Here is an 11,503-nt window from a genome sequence, read left to right on the forward strand (position 1 = left end):
AATCTTGAGAAATAAAAGATCGAGTTGCTCCCGAATCTATTAACACTTTGGCACATAAAGAATTCACATTAAGCGTACCTGCCACAACATCAGTATCTTAGGATAACATCCTTCACGGACATGTCAAAAACCCTAGCCCTTGGAGTCTCATTCACTGCTGGAGTAGATCCCATAATTATCAATGTATTACTGAATGGGGCTGATGTCTTGCAATTCCTGGCTATATGTCCTGGCTTCCCACATTTAAAGCATGTAAATCCAATAGCTGGAACCTTAACTGCTAGATTCTGGGTAGGCTGATCCTTGCTCACTTGCTATCTTGCTGGCTGGTTGTGGCACTCCCTTGAATAATGCCCTTTCTGTTTACACTTGAAACAAACCACGTTCAACTTATTACAAACTCCTCCGTGCTTTTTCCCACATACCTAACAATCTGGAAAAGTTAACCTCAACTGATTTGGCTGGTTCACATTAACTGGACGGCTCCCTTGACCTCCGTCGCTTGCATTATGTTTCTTGACAATAAAATTTATCCCTGGTTGGAACTTGCCCTTCTTAAAATTTGGAAACTTCCTTGGTTGTGACTGTCCTTCATTTCCTTCAAACTTCATCTTCTTACTTTCCTTTTCTTTCCGTGACATCTCACTCTCAGTTTTTCGCAATCATAGCCTTTTGTATAACTCCTGCATAGGTATCATTCAAATATGGCTACCTTCCCTCTGATCCATGGCTTCAGACCTTGCTGGAATCTCTTGGCCTTCTTCCTGTCAGTGTCCACATATGATGGCACAAATCTTGACAACTCTTCAAACTTACTCTCATAATCAGCTACCGACATATTTCCTTGCTTTAACTCCAAAAACTTCAGCTCCATCTAATCCTGAACAAACTGGAGAAAATATTTTTCTAGAAACAATTCTTTGAACCTCTCCCAAGTAATAACATATGTATCTTCCAATGTCTTCATAATTTCCCACCAATAGGTGGCCTCATTCTTCAAATAATAACTTGCAAACTCAACCTTCTGTTCTTCCTTTACCTTAACTAAAGCAAACGACTTCTCTATCTCCTTTAACTAAACATTCACTTCAATTGGATCAAAGGAACCTTTGAATTCTGGTGGGTTCACCGCTTGAAAAGTTTTGAAAGTTACCTGGGGATTGGTCTGCCTTTGTTTTTATTGAGTCAGGTGAACTATTTGTTGAGCCAAGATCTGAAGAATCTGGGCTACTGCTGGGTCTATGGGTCCTGGGTTTGCATTCTGGTTGGTATTATCTTGGTTGTTGTTGTTGTTGTTGGTTTCTTCATTCTGGGTGTTGGTGTTGGTATTTCTTCTGGGAGGCATTTTCCGTAAAGAATCAAACAACTTATTTAGCCTTTAAATCAAATTCCTTGCATAAAAGAAAAGTTTTATAAAATAGAAATATCTCTTTTTGAAAACAGTTGTAACAGTTGAACTAAGTAAATTGCATGCTTCTTTACAGAATGTAAACAGTTAAAGGGTAGGGTACATAGTATCACAAGAGGTATAACTGGTGCAATAAGTAAAGTAAAGTAAAACAGGTGCAGTAATGTAAATGACAATGCTGGAAAGGAAAAGGTACTGATATATATAGATCCAAAAGTTTTAGGTAGTACAAGTGTAAAGATGCTTCAAAAGTAAAAGCAAAAGGGTACAACAACCTACTCACCAGTCAGCAGATCTAGTCTATAAATACAACCCAAAAGTCTACTAATACATACTACACATTACTGTACATAATAAGCAACTACAACAACACTGCTCAACATCTCCATCTCTGTGCCTCTGTCTCTCTGGCTCAAGGCAAGTCTGGACCTCCAATCTCCTCAAGCTCCTCTAGAACCCACTTAGCCCATTCCATTAGAAAATCAGGGGTAATATCCTCATGAGTAGCCTCAATAATCCTCACAGCAGCTGCTCTCCAAAACACCTGAAAGCCTCTCTCTGAGTCACCTCTCATCACATCCAATATCTCGGGTACGCAAAATATGCAATAACTCCTGAATCTGACCCTAAAGGTGTCGTTGCACCATAAGGCAAGCCTCAAACTGATGATACGAAACAGGATATGAAGAGAACTGAAAAGGTACACCTGTAACTGAGTGACCAGTAAAACTTGAATCAGCAGGTGGGGGTCCTCTAATAGGTGGCCTCATGCCTGGGGGTGGAATGGCTTGCAGTGGTACAGGCTGCAACACAGGTGGAGGTAAAATAGCTAACACTGGTGGGATAACAGGACGTGGATCTGAAGATGGTCCTCCAACTGAGGGCTCTGAGTGATCAGCTGATACGGGGATGAAAGAGTCGGCCATTGCTACTATCTGAAATCATATCGCAAAATAAGAATCTCGAACCACAACTGCTAATCATACTAATACCTGTTATACCATCACACTCAACCTCTCGACGTTCTATCTCCCTATTTCCTTACTTCTAATCCTAACCCTTTACCCATTTTCGTCAATATAGACTTGTGTCAGTGACTTATAACCTGTAGCTCTGATACCAAACCTGTGGCGACCTCCAAACCCGGGTCAGAATTTTGGGGTCAACTTACGCACACACGCCTTATTTATAATCTGCTTATAACTAGTAATAAAGATAATAATAATATGCAGTGACCCTACTTACCAACTACCATGGACCGTAACAGGTTAAAGTATGCACACAAGCCACACACACACACTTATATTACAAACGCCCAAATCTCAACTATTCAAACTTACAACTGAATATTAAACATCATTACAAACTTTATAAACTTAAACATCTCAAAAGCTGTCAGCTAGCTTAACTCGATCAACCTGGACCCCTAGCTCTCGCACTGGATTGGGGATCCTCGCTACCAACAGGTTCCTTCTTAACTGGAAAAGAACATAAACAAAATCGCACAAATGAGCTAACTAGCTCAGCAAGTCACGTTGACAATACTAAAAATAAAATGATCAAGTAATATGAGTTATGGTATCAAGGGAACAATGAATAATGATATAGAATTGGATATTATATTTTCATTTTAAAAACCAAGTTAGGTTGCTGATCAGTCACGCACTAACCCCGAGCAAGGCACACAACTCTGCTCTAATTACTGGATCCAAGGCACACATTGGCCTAACTTGACCACCAATCTGGTCTGACCACGAATCTGGTCCACAATTTTATAAAACAATCCAATTCTATCACAATAACAGAATAAATAATGTAAAGTAGTAAACAGAATCATAATCAATATGGGATATTTCAATCATGAGATGGGTTTCAATCTTCACAAGGAAACAAAATAGCAATTCCAAATAATGGCTATCAACTGGTGAAAGAATTGGATAACAAAAGAATCAAAGTTTCAAGGATACAAGGATTTGGTCTTTCAATATATAAGGTATATGGTTTGAGTATATAAGCAAATCTTGGTCCTGTGTTCGGCATTTAGTTTGTATGTATTTGTGGAGTAGTATCATATATCTGTGGTTTGTATTCGGGTATTCAGTAATCAATGGTTCAGAAAGAATAAGGTTTACGCTTCAAAGATCCGTAACTGGAATCAAGGTTTAGGGTTCGGTGCTTCAAAGGATTTAAAATATAAGACAAACTATTAGCTATTAACAATATATCTCGAGAAAGTTTAGAACACTTTCCTGGTATTAGACTTCTATACTTCACTAACTCTCAATAATAATCTCTTACTCCTCGACTACTTGCTTTCCTTTCCTATATCTGGCCTCTTCTGTTCATATATCATAAGTATCTATCAATACTCAACTCATACAATTCTATTCGATATAAGCTTCTATCTACCCATCGTTTCACCGAAATCCGATTTACGGATTAAAAGATATGATCAAAACAGGTATATAACATACACATACGCATTCAACACATTATTCAATGCACATATAACACATAACACGTAAGATATTTGAATGAAAATACTTTTCAAAGAAGGTTTGATGATAAAATGATTTTTCAGATATTTAATATGAATTTTAAAATATTTTTCGAAATTTAAACGGGCTGTTGAACTATTTTTGAAACAATAAACAAGGTTCGGCTGGCCGAATCTGGCTTCAAAATAATTTTATAATACTTATCGAGCCTTGAAAACAATTTAGAATAATATTTTAAAGCTCGAAACTATTTTTTGGAATTTTTAAATCAAAAATAAATAAATAAATCTAATTAAATAATTAATTAAAATCAATTAATAATTAATTAAATCAATTAATCATTTAATTTTCGAATTAATTGGCCAATTAACTAATTAATTATTAACTAAAATTAATTAACTAATTAATTCTGATTTATTTTTGAATTAAAAATAATTTTTGGAATTAGAATAATAATTTTTGGAATTTTTAATAATTAAAAACGAATTTCTGTAATTAAAATAAATAAAAAAATATGATTTTTAAATAATTTATAAACAGGAATCCTAAATTTGCAAATTCTGGAAAGTTCAGGGACCTAACTGTTTCTTCTCCAAAATTACGGGTACTAAACTGTAATTTTTACAGGGTTCGCCGAAAAACACCCCTGTCTCGCCGGACAAGACAATCCAGGGATGCTCAGGCCACCACCACCTCCAGATCACATCTCCTCACCACCAGGAACTCAACCATGCAATCCAATCATTTTAATAACCCCAGAAGTGGCCGAAAATTGGCCGAGAAGTTCGCCGGAACCGGCGAACTTTGTTTGCTTCGATTTGAGCAAACCAGGAATCGTCAGTTGTTGTAATATACATGAATCGATTAAAAATTCAATAAGGAACACGAAGCAATCAACAGAAACATCTAATAACCCCTAGAACTGAAACCCCTAAATTTCAATTAAGAACATTCATACGGGTTATAAACCCTAATTTCAAAATTCGAAAATTAAACTCAATTTTGAACATGTTATTGAATTCCAAATCAGTCATATGACATATCAAAATCATCAGGAAGAAAAACTCTACCACATGCAATCATCAAATCATCCAAACAATCATCCGAACAAAAATTCATAATTTTAATCCAAATAATTCGAAAATAAATAAAAATATATAAAATAAACCTTTGATTCTGCAGTTCTGAAACTTGAAGAAACTGATAGTACTCCTTAAACCCTTCATTTTGGTTACCAGAGCTTTCCAAACAGAGATCAATAACACCTTGCTTTTGTAGTTTGATTCTTGAAAGGTTTTATGAATATAAGTATTTTCTCTGTAAAATTTTATAATTTACTGGCTGCAAATAATTTTCTGTACAAAATAAAATACGGTAATGGCTATTTATATTTACGGAAAATTAGTATCTCGTTGGATCATTCCGGATATAAAATAATATGTTTATTTATAAAAACAGATCCAAAACGGTACCGATTTTCAGGATAATTATCCAAATCTATACAGTTTATACTGTGGTCTTGGTCTCAGCGCCTGGTTACACGTATTACAAGGTGATAATTATAATACTTTAATAAAAAGATCCCGTTTATCGAAAATTCGAGTTTTATTGATTTACCGAAACGAATTTTGTATCGAAAATATTGCGCGGGACCCGCACAGGACAAACCGTACGCCAGATCGAAAAAGTCAAAACATGGAAAATGCTCGGAATATTGTAATTAGGTTAGGAAGGAGTTTTCGGAAGAGTTTTGGGTTATAAAAAGGTAAAAACGGGTGAGGTCGGCTGGTTCCCGATTATATAAAATAGTTTATAAATACTCGGAATTTTTTTTTATTAAATCCATAAATTTCCTATAAAACCATAAATCATCATAAAAATAAATAGGAAAATATGACAATTATCTATATTTTATTTTGGACATATAAAAATTAAAATACTCAATTTATATTAATTTTAAACATCCAAACACATATACCACTTAACAAAGAATTTACAGAATAAATACTGAATATGCATAATATTTATTTATTAGCAAACATAATTACACGATATATCCCAGAATTACAGTAAAGGACAGTCTTTCAACAAAGACAGCAGTTGGAAAGGAAAAGGGAAGTACACTTCTGATAGCAAGAATGGTTACAAAACTGGATCTGTTGACAGATCTAAGATAAAGTGCTACAACTGTGATGAGTTGGGCCATTTTACTACAGAATGCAGGAAACCCAAGAAATCAAAGAAGGATAAAGCTTATCTTGAATTGGAAGCAAAATATGAAGCTCTTCTGAAGAAACAACAAAACAAAGCTTATATTGCATAGGGTAAAATTTGGGATGACCACTACTAGAAATAGTAGATACGACATCGGTCCTTAGACATCGGCATGTAATGCACCCGATGTTAAAATGCAGTTTAACATCGGTTTTGTAAAAAGCGATGTTGAATACGCATATTGACATCGGTTTCACTTAGTAGCCGTTGTCTACCTTCAGAAATTAAAAAGGCCACAAATATGTTTTTAACTTTGACATCGGTTCATTTTGTTAACCGTTGTCTATGGCCTTTTAAAAAAAATAAAAATTACTTAACTCCCCCCCCCCCCCGCTTTTCAGTTCACTTCCCCCTTTAATTTTAACAAAAAATTCACTTAACATATTTTTCTACCTTTTCCAAAAAACCTCACGCGACCCTCTTATCTCTCCCCGACCCTCGCCTCTCTCGTCTCTGTCGTCTCTCCCCTCCTTCTCTCTTAGTCTTCTTACCTTTCTTCTCTCTTCTTACCTAGGTCTCTGTTAACCGTCTCTTCTCTCTTTTCTCCGAAAACCTAATTTTAGCCCCAATTCTAATTCAAGATTTGGAGCTTCAAATTAGAGCAAATTAAACTTGAAATTGAGCTAGTATCTGGAGGTTGGAGCTAGTATATGGAGGTAGACAGCATAATAAGGTACGTAGTTTCTCTTGCGTTACTATTCAGATTTTGCAAAATCTGTGATTAATTTTATGATGGTGGGTATGTCATGGCTGTTCTTTGTGGCCAGTTATTTATTTTTTAGCTTTTAACTTGATGTTATAACACCGTTTACGATTTCAGCCATTTTGAAGTTAGATGTAACAAATTTGACATTTCTTTTATGTTCGGTAACATGTTGAAATAGTTGTTGCCTTTTTCAACTTAAACAATCCATTGGATATTTGGACCTTGGCATTCTAAATTACTATGGTTTGTGGATGACTTTTTGATTTTTATTCAATAACTTGCATTCTTATCATGCAGGAGATGTATACTCACATTGGGCCTCAATTCCGTGATGAGCTCTTGCGTCATCATCTTCCTACATCAATAGTAATTGTTTAACTGCGGAGTTATGTTGCAGTGTGTTTATATTCAGCAAACTTTGTAAGTGTACCCATCTTTACCAAGAGGATGACTTTTATGTTCTGGTGTCATTGCCTATTACATACGGTGATCTCCTAAAATTATTTGTTGTTTTAATTATCGAAATCTATCGGGTTCGGGAAATAAGTTGTTCTTGGGGAAATTGAAAGGGCTGACGGTCAAAAAATAATATGGAAATTTTCCAAACATTGAATTGCTCGTGTCGCTGTTATTATGTCATTCCTTATCATTTTCCTTGTGCATATACATTGGCTGGTTTGGTACTTCAAAAAACTATGATGCCATTATAGATCTTTGTCCATTAAAAAATAGTCATATGCATGAATTTAAATATGCACACTCCTGCCCCCACTGAGGTCTTAACCCTCAACCTCTTGTTATCAAGACAAGATGGGTTTTCGCTAGGTTGTAAGCCTGCCGATCCATTTTTTTATAAAAAAAAAAGAAGTGTTACGCATTAGTAGGTATTCCTTGTTCAGCCTTTTCCATACTCTGCAGGTTATCTTATATAGATCAGGCTTGGTGACTGCTGCTGCCTCCTTTGTCTTTGCCGCTTCCACGGATTTCCTGCCTGACCATTCCTTCCTCACGGATCTGATCAAACCAAATTTTGATTTCTTCTATGCACTTGGTGCTGTTGGGTTAGGACTATCCTTACTTTTGATCCACATCTATGTAACTGAGATTAAGCGCACTCTTCAACTATTATGGGGCCTTGGTGTTTTAGGATCGATAGCAACCAGTTTCACCCTTGCTGAACCAGCTGGTCAGAACTTGGTATAATATGTAGTCAACCACCCAACTGCTGTCTGGCTTATTGGTCCACTCTTTGCTGCATTCACGGGGCTTGTCTTTAAGGAAGGTAATTTGCTCATTCTTTGTTGTGTGCTTGATTTGTAATTTCTGATATTTACATTTAAAATAATGATTGGTGTATGATTCTTTTCTACAAATGAAATGGATAGCTACTTTTTCCTCAACTATTGAATATAATATCTATAGAGGTCAGTTATTTATTAACGAAGCTTGAAATGAAAAATGAACACAGTTTTTACTGTTGTTTCTTAAAAAATATTCAGCTCTATACCAGGTGCCAAGTTGAGTGTTTCAGATAATGATTATCAAGAGCGATCTTTAGAATTAGTATAATGTGCAGGGGCTATATTAGTTTAGGTCTCTTCAATGTTAATTTATCATGTCAAATGATATACCGATTCCTTTTATTAATGGACCAGGGCTTTGCTATGGGAAGTTGGAAGCTGGAGTTCTTACATTTGTAGTTCCTGCAGTTCTTTTAGGGCACTTGGTAATTTTCCGTACCCAACTAACCTTTCCATTTCTTAAACATTTGTTAAAATAATGAGTATTTACTTTGTTGAACTTGTACACTGACGCTTATTAGTTTGGAAACTTTGATAGGAATTTGATCAAAAACCTTGACCTATCTGCTAGAGTAATTCCAGACCTCTCATGTAACAGAAAACAGAACCACAAGCAGTTTCTTATAATTAACACAGAATAAAACCTCCTTAAATTCATTGAGATTTTCAGTTGTATTCAGTTATGATTGCTGTTTGATTTGAACTAACGAAATTGCTAATGTTTTTATTAAACTCAGTACTTCATTATTTAAGTTGTGAATTGGAAAATGTTTTTCCTCTCTTCCGGACTTTGAGATGCTCAATTGCAATGTGTTCTTTGTAAACAAGAATATATTTAGTTCTGAAACATAATAGATAGAATATGTATCTATTTTTGAAGTCTGACATGGTAAATTATTGCACCATCTATGCTTCCTATGCTGACTATGGGTTATTTTGGAAATACAGACATGTCTAATGGATGATGGACTTAAGACTACTTTACTTGGTCTGTGGATGGCGCTCTTTGTGGTGTTTGCTGGACGGAAGTTCACTCAGCCAATTAAGGTAAATCCTTCATTTATTCCAGATGTTCTTAAAAAACAGATTTTATGCCATTTCTTACAGATTTCGTTTGCCACTAAAGGATGATATTGGTAACAAGTCGGTCTTCATATTCAATTCTCTGCCAGAAGAGGAGAAAAAGCTTTTGATTGAGAAATTGAACAGCAAACTTATGTAGACAATCTTGATAAAAGGGTAAAAGACTGAAAGTATAGTTAATTTGTTAATCAGATTTATAGGATGCTTTCCTGTAATGTTATACATCTTATAATTCCCAGACTTTATCAACGCTCTACACGATCTTTGTGCATGTTTACTATTGAGATTGATATAATTTTACAAAGTCATGCATGGAGTGTAAATAGGTTAAATAGGTGTACCTTGTACCCCCACATGAATGTTTTTTTATTAAGATGGCGCTATATATATAACTTACAATGTTGTATGATATATTCACTGTCTATCCTTTGATAATGTTTCAGCATTTTTACATTTTGTTAGTTCCTTCATTTCATGGCCTAGAGTTTGTATAAAAGTCTGAGCTTGCCCTGCACTGAATCAATACAAGTACAATATTGAGCACTGAAAGCTTAGCTCTAATTTTGTTGTGCTTTAGACACAGACATGTTTTAATAGATAGGATTCATCTGCTCTCACCTCACCACGGCATGGCATCTCGAGGGGAATCAAAGCCTTCACAGTCAACTGTTTTATGTCCGAGTGGATCTTCTTCATATAAACAAACTCCATCCTTCCCTAGTAGGGAGCCTCCAAGTTCTTCAGCTGATGCCAATGTAAGTACATTCCCAGTGGAATTTCCTACTGTATCACTTCTCACTTTACTGTTGGATCTGGTATTATAGGAATCTTCCTCCAGATGCTGTCTACCTCCAGATACTACCTCCAGATACTATCTGGTGGTACATATTAACTAGTCAAATATGTTTAGAATGTTGGATGTAATAACTTTGGAATTTGGGTTTTATTATTTTTAGTTGGGATGTTTATTTTAGACTTGGAAAGTAATGTCCGAATTGAGCTCTTGTTGGAATGAATGTTAGTAAATTTGGTATCAATGTATACCTCTATGTTTTTACAAATTTGGTTGGATGTATTGCATATTGTTGGTATTTTTCTGGTTGAAAATGCAATTGGTTCCCTGGGCTATTAATAGTACCAGGATGGCATATGCAATTTACAGTATATTAACATCAGAATGGTAATTTAAAACCGATGTAAAAATGAACAAAAGACATCAGGTGAAACAATATTAAAAGAAAAAGAACTACAAAAACCAATGTCAAATAAAAATCAATGTATTTTAAGCCAAATAACATCGAATTTTCAATAGCTGATGTCTTAAATTTTATAATATTAAAGATTAAACATCGGTTAGAAAAAAACACTGATATTAAACAAAAGGATTTAACATCACAAAACGAACGAAACCGATGTCTAACCCAGTATTTTACATCGGTTGATAAAAGTACCCGATGTCTGATGGACCATTTCACATCGGTCAGACAACATAACCGATGTCTGATCTAGACTTTCACATCAGTTTGTTCGAAAGATTTTAAAAAAAATATTTTTTAGAGCTTGTAGGTTTCATGTTTTAATGGATAATTACCCCATAATATACTCATATTCACCTAGAAATACTGTAATATAAGCTGAAATTTATTGCAAAGACATCAGAATTATTCTTAAAACCGATGTATAGCACTGTAATAGACATCAGCTGTGAACCAATGTCAAATGCTGATGACATTTAACATCACACGCGAAGACATCTGTTCAGTTTTTTTTTAACATCAATTCAGAACCGATGTCTGATCCCATATTTCTAGTAGTGGACTCTGAAAATAATGAAGATGAAGAATTTGGAAATTATGCACTCATGGCCTTGGAGCCAGGAGAATCATCCTCATCTAAATCACAGGTATCAACTCTTACCACCATTGATTTAAATGTGAGTCAATATAAGAAAACTGTAGAGAAGATGAGCACAGAAATGTTTCACATTCACACAAGCATGGTTGCTGCTAATGAAGAAGTTAGCAGATTAACAAAGATAAATGAGAAGCTTAAAAGTGAGAAGCAAGAAACTAAATTGTTGCTGGTGGAGCTTGAAGCTGTAAAGCAAGAGAATGCTTATCTCAAGAACAAGCTCAAGTGTGCAAATGAAATCGAAGTAGTGCTAAGGGAGAAGCTAGAAAAGAATGAGGTGAAGTTAAAGTCTTTCAGAAATGCATCTGAGATGGATGGACAA

At 35.2% G+C, this 11,503-nt stretch overlaps 1 pseudogene; it reads left to right on the forward strand.

Moving 5' to 3' along the window:
- Positions 1-6,830: 6,830 nt before the first annotated feature.
- Positions 6,831-9,602, forward strand: LOC141696097 (uncharacterized; annotated as a pseudogene).
- Positions 9,603-11,503: the final 1,901 nt, after the last annotated feature.

This window comes from Apium graveolens, chromosome 11, assembly GCF_009905375.1.
Source record: "Apium graveolens cultivar Ventura chromosome 11, ASM990537v1, whole genome shotgun sequence".
NCBI classification, from domain to species: Eukaryota; Viridiplantae; Streptophyta; class Magnoliopsida; order Apiales; family Apiaceae; genus Apium; species Apium graveolens.